This window comes from Dendrobates tinctorius, unplaced genomic scaffold, assembly GCF_039654945.1.
Source record: "Dendrobates tinctorius isolate UK_male_01 unplaced genomic scaffold, ASM3965494v1 ptg000021l, whole genome shotgun sequence".
Taxonomy (NCBI): Eukaryota; Metazoa; Chordata; class Amphibia; order Anura; family Dendrobatidae; genus Dendrobates; species Dendrobates tinctorius.
The window spans coordinates 34,769,063-34,779,527 of record NW_027361689.1 but is presented as its reverse complement, the minus strand read 5'-3'; the positions used below and the strand labels follow the sequence as shown (position 1 = coordinate 34,779,527).

At 41.4% G+C, this 10,465-nt stretch overlaps 3 non-coding genes across 3 annotated transcripts; all 3 read right to left on the bottom strand.

Annotated features, from left to right (window-relative positions):
- Positions 1 to 843: 843 nt before the first annotated feature.
- On the bottom strand, positions 844 to 915 carry TRNAA-UGC (transfer RNA alanine (anticodon UGC)). The gene has a single exon. It is a non-coding gene; the product is annotated as a tRNA-Ala (tRNA).
- Positions 916 to 5,110: 4,195 nt separating this feature from the next.
- On the bottom strand, positions 5,111 to 5,182 carry TRNAA-UGC (transfer RNA alanine (anticodon UGC)). The gene has a single exon. It is a non-coding gene; the product is annotated as a tRNA-Ala (tRNA).
- Positions 5,183 to 6,803: 1,621 nt separating this feature from the next.
- Positions 6,804 to 6,875, bottom strand: TRNAA-UGC (transfer RNA alanine (anticodon UGC)). The gene has a single exon. It is a non-coding gene; the product is annotated as a tRNA-Ala (tRNA).
- Between the last annotated feature and the right edge of the window lie 3,590 nt (positions 6,876 to 10,465).

Sequence of the window (10,465 nt, the reverse complement as noted above, 5' to 3'; positions counted from 1 at the left end):
AGATTGCACATTTTCTGTTAGTACAATAAACCTCATTTGAAACCAGAAATATAACTGAGTCCATCAGTTAAAAACTTTAACATATGACTGTAAATTAGTATAGAGCCACAATCCAAAACATAGTGTAAACTCTGCTCTTACCCATAATGCCTCAGTCAGGGACCCACAAGAACGCAGCCCCAACGCGCATTTCGTGTTGGCTTCTTCGGGGGTATTTGTTCCTTGTATGTGGTATTATTCGGTCACTGTGGTGGTAATATGTGGTCTGGTCATGGTGCGGTGGTATTTGTTCCTTGTATGTGGTAGTATAGGTCACTAAGTGGTGGTAATATGGTGTCTAGTCATGGTGCGCTGGTATTTGTCCCCTGTATGTGATATTATTGGTCATTTTAAAAATTGAAAAATAAATAAAAATATACCTAAATTGTATTGGATATTTTCACAAATGTTTAATAGGTTAGAGTAGAGTAGGTACTGGCCAAAAGTCTACCTTGTCGTGGCGGCGGCTTAAACAATCTTTTGACTGTGGACAGTTCGAGGGTGGAGGCGACGCTGGGGTGGAGCCTGTCCGGAGTCTCCAGGGTGCCCCAAAATTCCTAGTGGCAGCCCTGTCTACAAATACAATCTGCTCCTCTGTGGTCTATAGCGATGTCGGTCTGTACATGTATAGTGCTGGTTACAGCGCCCCCTGGTGTCTGACAGTTATTCTACATAGAATTCTCAACAAAAGCAAATCTGTCTGATATTTAGTGCTGAGTCCGGTCTTCGTGTTACATCCAGACAGAAGACATTTATCAGATTTTTGAATATTTTGTAAGTTTTCTTGTTATTTGACACAAAAGCTGGAGATGCCGGGGATTGAACCCGGGGCCTCATACATGCAAAGCATGCGCTCTACCACTGAGCTACATCCCCTGCACACACTGTCTGATGTGTGATCTCAATTCTGAGAACGATCCATGACGAGAATCTGACTCTGAATCTACCATCATAGAGCTTCTCACAATTCGTTTTTCTTTTTTCATAATTCTGCAGCATAAATGACATCATATTCCAACAGTCTGGACCATTAGGGACGAAGCAAAACTACTTTAATTCCCATCTCCCGGATGGGAACATCTCCGAGCGCTGCGCCCCCTGATGGTCTCGTAGCGGTGCTTATGTCCCCTGATGGGCTGCAGACAATCAGCTGCGGCTGAAAGGCGGCATCTCTCCTGATCCCGTAGGTAAGTTACCTTTCTTCTTGTATCGGGCACCATCGGGGCGCTCTACAGCAATGTACAGTGGGAACCAATCCCTTTAAGTATAAGAAAATCGAAAGAATTCATCGATAATAAGATTTACCTTTTCCATAAAAGCCCAAAATATTGAAAAATTATGTGGTCACTACTTCAGTCCGGCTTCTTGGTCGCAGGGTTATTATCTTTTATTCACTCCACAATTTTCCATTTTATGTTTTATCATATTGATTACCCTGACACCTCCTAACTTTCCCTTTGTCATTTTAATTTTTTAAATACTACTATAGGCAAGAGTTCTGTGAATCTAACAGATGTTTTATGATATCAGGTTATAACAGCTGCCATTGATAAAAGTCTTTACAAATCAGTGTGAAGAGATTTTAGGCCCTCTTGTGGACTTTATAAGACCTGCAGCTTCCTTAACAGCTGCTCAGCACCCCACAATTGCTCTGCTGTGGGTTCAGTGGGACGAAAGAGGACCCCAACTCTGTAACACCAAAATGCTGCAATCCCTACTGACTGTAGCATCTTATAGGTAGATCTCCGACCATGACAGGTGGGTGTTAATCTGCATAACACAGCGGCACTTCATCCAGATTTCCTTCTACATTTTAAAACATACAAAAAAATTTCTGATTTGGAGATTTTTGGAATAATTTTAATTCCCAGAAACCCCTCTCTGAGCACTTTTGCACAATTCTCTCACCACTAGAGGGAGCTCACTGATTTATCACAGGGTTCAGTGGGAGCTGTTATCACTTGCTAGGAGCTCCCTCTAGTGGTGGCTGAACGCAGAGAGAATTTTATGATTTAGTGAATCTTTTATTGAGATCTCATGATAAATAGGCAAAGAGAACTCCAGATCCAACTAATATAAGCAGCCTGTAGGCTAATAATGGCACGGTCATATTTTATGCTGAGGTTGTGCACCGGGAATCCTTCTTTTTCAAAAATCTTATTTTTGGGGGGATGGCACGGGCACAAAAGTTGTGACCATCTGCAGCAAGAGTCAGTGGTTATACACAGGTGATCTCCTTCTGTGTGTGCTGGGACCAGACCTATCTCCGATCCCAGCACTTTAACTCCTCAGATGCTGTTATCAATAGTGATTGAGGTATCTAAGGAGCTCGACAGCTGAAGGTCGCTCCCTCTGTCAGCACCCCCCCGCTTGGATTCTTACGGTAACCAAAGTCCTAACTTTGACCTCTGTTCTTGCCCTATACATTATTCTATCAGATCCCCGATAGGCTGCAGCTAAACACTGACAGGTTAGTGCACAGCAGTACATAAGTAGTACTGTGCATTATCAGTGCAATCACAGGATCGCATGTTTATCCCTGTGAGAATTGTGAAAATTTTTTTTTTTTCGAGTGTTAGAGAAAAAAAATCACAAAATCATTTTTATACTTTGAAAGTATATAATTTTTCATCCGCTATGTTCTGATTACACCGGCCCCTAGTGTCTGACACATAATTCTTAAAAATTAGTTGTTCTGATACTTAATAGTGAGTCTGATCCTTGTGCTACATCCAGACAGATGACCAGGGAATGTTACTCACATTTTTTCAGATTTCTGAATTTAGATGTTATAATGTTCTTTATGCCGGGCATTGAACCCAGGGGATCATACATGCAAAGCATGCACTCTACCACTGAGCTACATCCCCTACAACTGCATGAGCGCTACCTGGGTAGACAGCACGAGCCGCTGAGCTCACTGATTGGCTGCAGCAGTAATGACTTTTATGCTCTAAATTATGATGAATTTTTCAAATGCGCTCAGCTTCACCAACTCCAAGATAAGCTGCACTCCCTTTCAAAAAATGGTGGAGCTGGAAGCTACAGGCTTATAAACTACAACAGCAAAAGAATGTGGGTCAAAAACTGATGAATCTTAAAATATAAGTTTTATAGGAGACAGGTCCTGGAGTGGAAACATTAGGGTCTGTGCACACGGTGCGGTTCCTACTGCGGATTCGCCGCTGCAGTACTGCAGGTGATGTACAGTACCATTATAGCCTATGTAAAAAAAACCGCTGTGCACATGCTGCGGATTTCTCCGCCCGGTTTTTGTGCGGAAATAAAAAGCAGCATGTCACTTCTTTTGTGCGGTTTTGCTGCAGTTTTCCACCTGCTCCATTCTACAAATCCACAGGTGGAAAACCGCAGTGTAAAACCGCATAAAAACGGCAGTAAAACCGCAAAAAAAGGAAGAAATCCGCAGGAAAAATCCAGGTCATTAAACTGAGGATTTAGTAAAATCCGCACGGAAAAATCTGCAGGAGGATCCGCACCGTGTGCACATAGCCTTATACAGACAGTATGGTATAGCACTGTGGTGTTGGAGCAATTATAGGTAGGACTGTTTATAAATGTCCACAATATAATGGGTTAAGTTCAGTTCATAACAAATACTGCTACAAAGTGCTAGCATAATACTACCAAATAGGGCCCACGTAATATTACCATACAGAGCCCACATAATACAACCATACAGAGCCCACATAATATTACCATACAGAGCCCACATAATACAACTATACACAGCCCCCATAATATTACCATACAGAGCCCACATAATACTACCATTCAGCGCACACATAATATTACTATACAGAGCTCACATAATAAAACCATACAGAGAAAACATACTACCATACAGAGCCCCCATAATATTAACATACAGAGCCCACATAATACAACCATACAGTGCCCACATAATACAACCATACAGAGCCCACATAATACTAGCATAAAGCGCACAAATAATACTACATACCGCACCCAGCCCCATACTACCATACAGAGCACAGATAACACTACTATATAGAGCCCACATAATATTACCTTACAGCACTCACATAATATTACCATACAGAGCCCTCATAATATTACCATACAGAGCCCACATAATACTACCATACAGCACCCACATAATATTACCATACAGAGCCCACATAATACTACCATACAGCACCCACATAATACTACCATACAATACCCACATAATATTACCATACAGAGCCCACATAATACTACCATACAGAGCCCACATAATACAACCATACAGAGCCCACATAAAACTAGCATAAAGCGCTCAAATAATACTACATACAGCACCCAGCTCCATAATACTACCATACAGAGCACACATAATACTACCATACAGAGCCCACATAATAATACCATACAGCACCCACATAATATTACCATACAGAGCCCACATAATACTACCATACAGCACCCACATAATACTACCATACAGAGCCCACATAATACTACCATACAGAGCCCACATAATACTACCATACAGAGCCCACATAATACAACCATACAGAGCCCACATAAAACTAGCATAAAGCGCTCAAATAATACTACATACAGCACCCAGCTCCATAATACTACCATACAGAGCACACATTATACTACCATACAGAGCCCACATAATACTACCATTCAGTGCCTGCATAATACAGATTCTATGCGAACCTCCTTCCACCTGCCAGCATTACATATGCATCTTTGGAAACGTGCGGAGCCTACAAATCTGGGAGCAGCGGCAGGTAGGGGGTGGTTTGGGGGGCTATCATTTCACAGCCTCAGAGTAACTGGACCAGGGGTCTGCAAACACAATCTGCTCCTCTGTAGTCTCTAGCGATGTCGGTCTGTACATGTATAGTGCTGGTTACAGCGCCCCCTGGTGTCCGACAGTTATTCTACATAGAATCCTCAACAAAAGCAAATCTGTCTGATATTTAGCGCTGAGTCAGGTCTTCGTGTTACATCCAGACAGAAGACTGGTGAATTTCCGCACATTTATCAGATTTCGGAATATTTTGGAAGTTCTCTTGTTATGTGACACAAAAGCTGGAGATGCCGGGGATTGAACCCGGGGCCTCATACATGCAAAGCATGCGCTCTACCACTGAGCTACATCCCCTGCACACACTGTCTGATGTGTGATCTCAATTCTGAGAACGATCCATGACGAGAATCTGACTCTGAATCTACCATCATAGATCTTCTCACAATTCGTTTTTCTTTTTTCATAATTCTGCAGCATAAATGACATCATATTCCAACAGTCTGGACTATTAGGGACGAAGCAAAACTACTTTAATTCTTTATTATTTGGTTATATGTACAATATGGGAAGAGGAGGGGATTCTATTTTTGCCATTTTTGCATCTTTTTTTAAGCAAATTAAAAAAAAATAAAATAAAATAAGCCCACATGATACTATCATACAGAGCACTTATAATACTACCATAGAAATCCCACATAATACTACCCTACATTGCCCAAATAATACTACCCTACAGCACCCACATAATTCTACCATACAGAGCCCACATAAAGCTAGCACAAAGCGCACAAATAATACTACATACAGCACCCAGCCCCATAATACTACCATACAGCGCACACATAATACTACCGTACAGCGCACACATAATACTACCATACTGTTCCCACATAATATTACTATACAGTGCACACATAATACTACCATTATGGAAATATATATGTATATGTATTTCATATAGATCTCACTTGCCTGCTATAGGCTACATACTGCTATATACTCCATATATTCATGTATTCTTATATAGCCATATGCATACAAATACATATTCACAGTTTGAACCTTATAACTAGTTGGTGGAAGTTGACCTGCTACCCAGTCATCTCATGACAGCATTGTCTTCTGACTTGAGAAATATCTAACAGACATAGGGAATGAGGAAGTAAGGCCCGATGGTCCAGCCGATATTGGAGACTTGCTGACGAGTGCAAGACTCCGGACAGTAAATCACATGGTGTCTAAGTAACCCCAGGTCGGACACCCATATATGCTCATGTATTTAAACTGACCAATTTGATAAGAAGTTCAGCCTTATGTTAATGAGTAACCACTCCTTTCTGTACAGCTGATAAAACCAAGTATATTCAATAAAGTTTCCAGAGTTCTGCTGGAATGAGTTGTTGCTAACTAAGTGTAGCTTCCTCTTTTCCTTTGAGCGCTCAATAAGACTCTGTCTAATTAGGACAGGCCACAGTATGCACAGAGATATATATCTATATCAATCAAAAAATCCACATCACTGATCCCACATAATACTACCATACAGTGCACACATAAGGCTACCATTCAGTGCCTGCATAATACTGCTACTATGCGAACCTCCTTCCACCTGCCAGCATTAGATATGCATCTTTCGAAACGTTGTGCGGAGCCTACAAATCGGGGAGCAGCGGCAGGTAGGGGGAGGTTCGGGAGGCTATAATTTCACAGCCTCAGAATAACTGGATCAGGGGTCTGCAAACACAATCTGCTCCTCTGTGGTCTCTAGCGATGTCGGTCTGTACATGTATAGTGCTGGTTACAGCGCCCCCTGGGGTCTGACAGTTATTATGCATAGAATCCTCAACAAAAGCAAATCTGTCTGATATTTAGCGCTGATTCCGGGCTTCGTGTTACATCCAGACTGGTGAATTTCCGCACATTTATCAGATTTCTGAATATTTTGGAAGTTTTCTTGTTATTTGTCACAAAAATGTGGAGATACCGGGGATTGAACCCGGGGCCTCATACATGCAAAGCATGCGCTCTACCACTGAGCTACATCCCCTGCACACACTGTCTGATGTGTGATCTCAATTCTGAGAACGATCCATGACGAGAATCTGACTCTGAATCTACCATCATAGATCTTCTCACAATTCGTTTTTCTTTTTTCATAATTCTGCAGCATAAATGACATCATATTCCAACAGTCTGGACTATTAGGGATGAAGCAAAACTACTTTAATTCTTTATTATTTGGTTATATGTACAATATGGGAAGAGGAGAGGATTCTATTTTTGCCATTTTTGCATCTTTTTTAAGCAAATTTTTAAAAATACAATTCTCTTTTTCCCATATTTTTAAAGGGATTGTTCATTAATGGACGACACTCTTCGATTATCTCAATCAATTAGGAAGAAAGTGTACAACACCTCCCGGATGGGAACATCTCTGAGCGCTGCGCCCCCTGACGGTCTCGTGGCGGTGCTTATGTCCCCTGATGGGCTGCAGACAATCAGCGGCGGCTGAAAGGCGACATCTCTCCTGATCCCGTAGGTAAGTAACCTTTCTTCTTGTATCGGTCACCATCGGGGCGCTCTACAGCAATGTACAGTGGGAACAAATCCCTTTAAGTATAAGAAAATCGAAAGAATTCATCGATAAGGTTTACCTTTTCCATAAAAGCCCAAAATATTGAAAAATTATGTGATCTATCCCACATGGTAAATGCAGGAAAAAAGAACAATAGCTTAACCCCTTTCTGACATCAGACCGTGCACGGTACCAGGACCCCTATGACCGAGGATAGGATAGTACGTCAATGCGATCAACGGCGCTCCGGGGGGGGCGCCGCTGATCACGGCCAGGTGTCAGCTGATTATCACAGCTGACACCTGGCACTATGTGTCAGGGGTGGTCACGGACCGCCCCTGCATGTTAAACCCTGGCACACTGCGATCAAACATGATTGCAGTGTACGGGGGTTTAGAGAAGCATCGTCAGGGAGGGGGCTCCCCCCGTGCTTCCCTGAAACCCCCAGAGCAGCGCGATGTGCAGCGCTGCTGCAGGTCCTCCTTCCTTGCAGGTCCCCGGATTCAATATGGCCGTGGAACCTTCGGGGGCCTGCAGGGAGGCAGCTTCCTCAGTGCCTGCAGAGAGCCTGGTGCAGCGCCAATGTCAGATCGCTGATCTGTCACAGCGATCTGTGATGTGACAGTGTGACAGTGATGTCCCCCCTGGGACAATGTAATAAAGTAAAAAAAAAAAAAGTGTAAAAATAATTTATAAAAAAATCGCCAAATAAATTAAAAAAAAAAAATATTCCCTAATAAATTCATTTTTTGGAAACAAAAAAAAACAATAAAAGTACACATATTTAGTATCGCTGCTTCCATAACGACCCGCCCTATAAAACTGTCCCACTAGTTAACCCCTTTAGCGAACCCCTTAAAAAATAAAAATAAAAAACGAAGCAAAAAACAAGGCTTTATTATCATACCGCCGAACAAAATGTGCAAAATGCGCAATTAAAAAGACGGATATAAATAACCATGGTACCGCTGAAAACATCATCTTGTCCCGCAAAAAACGAGCCGCCATACAGCGTCATCAGCGAAAAAATAAAAAAGTTATAATAGCTCGCAGAATAAAGCGATGCAAAAATAATTGTTTTTTGCATAAAATTGTTTTTATTGCATAAAAGCGCCAAAACATAAAAAACGACAAAAGTGAGGTATCGCTGTAACTGTACTGACCCGAAGAATAAAACCGCTTTATCAATTTTACCACACACGGAACGGTGTAAACGCACCCCCCCAAAAGAAATTCATGAAACGCTGGTTTTTGTTCATTCTGCGTCCCAAAAATCGGAATAAAAAGCGATAAAAAAAGTCACATACCCAAAAATGGTACCAATAAAAACGTCAACTCGTCCCACAAAAAATAAGACCTCACATGACTCAGTGGGTCAAAATATGGAAAAATTATACCTCTCAAAATGTGGTGATGCAAAAACTATTTTTACAATAAAAAGCGTCTTTTAGCGTGTGACAGCTGCCAAATATAAAAACCACCATAAATAGTAAATCAAACCCCCCGTTATCACCCCCTTAGTTAGGGAAAAATAATAAAATTAAAAAAATGTATTTATTTCCATTTTCCCGTTAGGGCTAGGGTTAGGGTTAGGGTTAGGGCTTGGCTTAGGGCTGAGATTAGGGTTAGGGGGTGTTGGGGTTAGGGTTGGAGTTATAATTGGGGGGGTTTCCACTGTTTGGGCATATCAGGTGCTCTCCAAATGCAACATGGCGTCTGATCTCAATTCCAGCGTTCTGCGTTGAAAAAGTCAAATGGTGCTCCTTCCAAGCTCTACCATGCACCCAAACAGTGTTTTACCCCCACATATGGGGTATCAGCTTACTCAGGGCAAATTGAAAAACAACTTTTGGGGTCCAATTTCTCCTGTTACCCATAGGAAAATAAAAAATTGGGGGCAAACATATCATTTTTGTGGAAAAAAATATGATTTTTTTATTTTTACGTCCGGGCGTTATAAACTTCTGTGAAGCCCTTGGGGGTTCAAAGTGCTCACCACACATCTAGATAAGTTCCTTGTGGGGTCTAGTTTCCAAAATGATGTCATTTGTGCAGGGTTTCCACTGTTTAGGCACATCAGGGGCTCTCCAAACGCGGCATGGAGTCCGATCCCAATTTCAGCCAAAAAAGTCAAATGGCGCTTCTTCCCTTCCGAGCTCTGCCATGCGCCCAAATAGTGGTTTACCCCCACATGTGGGGTATCAGCATATGCAAGACAAATTGCACAATAACTTTTGGGGTCCTGTTACCCTTGGGGGTTCAAAGTTCTCACCACATATCTAGATAAGTTCCTTGAGGGGTCTAGTTTCCAAAATGGTGTCATTTGTGGGGGCTTTCCACTGTTTGGGCACATCAGGGGCTCTCCAAACATGACATGGCGTCCGATCTGAATTCCAGCCAATTTTGCATTGAAAAAGTCAAACGGCGCTCCTTCCCTTCTTAGCTCTGCCATGTGCCGAAACATTGTTTTCCCCCACATATCAGGTATCAGCGTACTCAGGACAAATTGCACAATAACTTTTGCAGTCCAATTTCTCCTGTTACCCTTGGTAAAATAAAAAAAATTGGACCTGAAGTAATTTTTTTGTGAAAAAAAGTTAAATGTTCATTTATTTTAAACATTCAAAAAATTCCTGTGAAGCACCTGAAGGGTTAATAAACTTCTTGAATGTGGTTTTGAGCACCTTGAGGGGTGCAGTTTTTAGAATGGTGTCACTTTTGGGTATTTTATATCATATATACCCCTTAAAGTGACTTCAAATGTGATGTGGTCCCTAAAAATATAATGGTGTTGCAAAAACGAGAAATCGCTGGTGAACTTTTAACCCTTATAACTTCCTAACTAAAAAAAAAAATTTTGGTTCCAAAATTGTGCTGATGTAAAGTAAACATGTGGGAAATTTAACTTATTAAGTGTTTTGTGTGCCATATCTCTGTGATTTAAGGGCATAAAAATTCAAAGTTGGAAAATTGCGAAATTTTCAAAATTTTCACCAAATTTCTGTTTTTTTATATGAATGACAATTTACCACTAACATGAAGTACAATATGTCATGAGAAAA